At 29.1% G+C, this 2898-nt stretch overlaps 1 long non-coding RNA gene across 1 annotated transcript; it reads right to left on the reverse strand.

Annotated features, from left to right (window-relative positions):
* Window positions 1–638: 638 nt before the first annotated feature.
* LOC133804679 (uncharacterized) lies at window positions 639–2237 on the reverse strand. Its single transcript, XR_009878573.1, has 3 exons — window positions 1653–2237; window positions 994–1085; window positions 639–913 (listed from the first exon to the last, which is right to left on the reverse strand). It is a non-coding gene; the product is annotated as an uncharacterized LOC133804679 (long non-coding RNA).
* Between the last annotated feature and the right edge of the window lie 661 nt (window positions 2238–2898).

Consider the following 2898-nt stretch of genomic DNA (forward strand, 5'->3'; position numbering starts at 1 on the left):
TCAAACAAACATGTAAATTCCTAGAACATGCTCCTATGAAATTGATACAAAACAGAGTAACGTAAAGAAACTTACATTACGCAGTTGAACTGGAACAACTCATTCCTTCAATCTCTCTAACCCTTGATTAATCAGTACAAGAAAAAACAGTGTTCATAACACTTAAAAACTGCTAACCGGGAGTATTGATAACACTTCTGAAAACGCTAACATAGCCCCTGTTATTAAAAGTCATGTCTTTTCTATAACAGTTTTTGAATGTTATGTTCGATGTTATCTTAAACTATTCAATAACACATTTTTAGTTGCTATTATATTCAAATTATAACATTTAGTTAGAGTATTTGGTTATAAATTTGAAGTTTAATCTTATAATTTATGCATAACACTTTTTAACTATTACATTTGATTATTTTGATAACATTTTTAATTTGTTATATTATATAAATTATAACGATTTGTTACGCTTATAATATGTTTCGAAATCATAACATATTAAAAGTCCAGTAATAAAATTTTGTTACTTTATTCAGGATAATATATTTTAAATTTTATTATGATAAGGATACTTATAAGGTTTTTTTAATTAAAAGATTTTCATTATTTTATTTTGATAAAAAAAATCAAAATTAATCATAAAATGTAATTCTCAATAGATTGATAAACCATAAGTATTACATTAAACAATAACTAATTCAAACCATGAATGTGTCTACTTCATGAGATCTTAGTTCTAACTTAAGTTTGAAAGCATAACATAATAAAATTTTATAATCTTGAACAATTTTTACTTCAAAAATGTAAAACAGAAACATTACAAGATACACAAAAGTAAACTATGCATGAAACTTGCTCCATCCTTCAATTCATCATCCTTTGTGCACTTGTCTTTGTTGTGAGTCCATTTTCTTAGCTACAACAAAATTTAAATAATTAATGCTTCAACTTAAAATTAATAGTAAACTAAAAGAGTACATAAACAAAGTTAATTACCTAATTATGACTTTATCAGCTGGCCATGCAATGTTAGTTATGATATCTTGTCTATCTGATAGAGTGAACCACAGGGAAACCAGTCGAAATATCTATAAGCACACTTGTTAGTTTCTTGAGGAATAACAATTACAACAATGACAAATGTCATGTGTAATCCTTTCAGCAGTATATAACATAAAAGATAATAACAAGCAAAAGGTAACTGACTGACTTTGAGAGCCAGATATAAAATACAATAACAAGCAAAAGGATACTAGTTGACTTTGAGAACCAGATAATAGCATGTTACCAAAGAATACTTCGAAAGAAGTAAGAGGAAATCAAGGATTATAAATGTTATTTCCTTTTTTATAGGATTTGTAGTTAATTATGTTTATTACGTTTTATTCTGTAATTAAGAGTATTAGTTGTATAAACCCTATATATATGTAATGGTTATATTACGTTTTATTCTACAAGAAATATAAGGTAGTTTTGTTTTAAAAAAAGAAAGAAATATTTCTTTAACAATAAAAAGTCTCAAGTCCAGTATGACCATCTCAGTTATATAGTGGAGCAAGTACTTGTAGTAGAGATAAACTATGCCCCAGAAGTTCTACTATATAGATTGTAGAATTATACTGAAGTAAAAAAGAAATCTTAACTCATCATTGTACCTGTGCAGATTTTCATTGAAATGGCCACTTTTAGTTTTGCTCACTCTGTGAATTATCTCCCATGTAAAGCAAGGAAAAATTCTAGTTTCCAGCATGCCAAGTAGCCTCATACTGCAAAATAATTGATGACCAAAAAGACAGATGGTAAATACTACACTAGAGAGGTCAGCTGATAATGATATCACCCTTAAGAAAAAGAAAAAAAAAAAAGGGACAACCATGAGTACATGCTTATTTCATGAATTTATAACAACAGGTTAATGACAGATGCAAGAAAGTTGAGCACAACAAACTTTCACTCCTCTTTCATAGATGTCCATCAGAATACAAGTGATAAGGTTTTAAATTTTCACATAACCTTGGCACATGGAACATACAAGGACAATTAAGGTAAAAGAAGTTAATTTTTTGGGAAGAGTGTGATAAATCACTAACAAATCAGTAAATCTCAAAACAACAATCTCTGAAAAAAAAAGAAACCAATCTAGATGGTCAAAACTATTATAACAAAGCTTGTTCAGTTGTATTACTTACCTTTAACTACAATTCAAAGCTAAGTATACATGTATTACTTACCTTGTTGGACAGAATGATCCCATATAAGATGTCAGGTTCATTGATATGAGTGACTGCAGAGACAAGTATCTCAATATGTTGAGGTAGCTGAAGCAAAAGACCAAATAATACACATTAGAGAAATGGTATCAAACCAGAGGTCAAAAGGCCACCAGAAGTACAGGAAGAAAATTTTAAGAAGAGTATGAAAGCATCGAAACTCACAACTGCGGACTTTTGCACATTTAATAGGTGCAAATGACTATTGTTTGCTGGTTTGGTGAATCTTCCTTTGTGTTATGTTTTTCTTCTTGCTAAACTATTGAGATTTGTTTCTAGTTCTTGTAACTGTGTTCTGTTTCTACTTTGTACTACACGCTTCAAGTTAAGAAACTTCAAAATGAAATATATGCATTAGATAGTTACATATTAAAGATGGATACATCGGAACAGAAAGAAAATAAGATAAAATGAATAGCACATTTGGTACAGATCAAAGATACATACATCACCATGAATATTGACTACACAAAAGTCAAAACATGGATCAAATCACGTTTTTAACTCCTATGTATTGAGGATGTCATTGCAGTTAGGTTCAATGTGAAGTATGAAAAAAAAGAAAAAGGGTGGAGGGGAATGTTTATTTAAGAAAACATGATTTCCTTTAAGTTACTTGACACAATCACAA

The sequence above is a fragment of the Humulus lupulus genome, chromosome X (genome assembly GCF_963169125.1).
Source record: "Humulus lupulus chromosome X, drHumLupu1.1, whole genome shotgun sequence".
In the NCBI taxonomy this organism is placed as follows: Eukaryota; Viridiplantae; Streptophyta; class Magnoliopsida; order Rosales; family Cannabaceae; genus Humulus; species Humulus lupulus.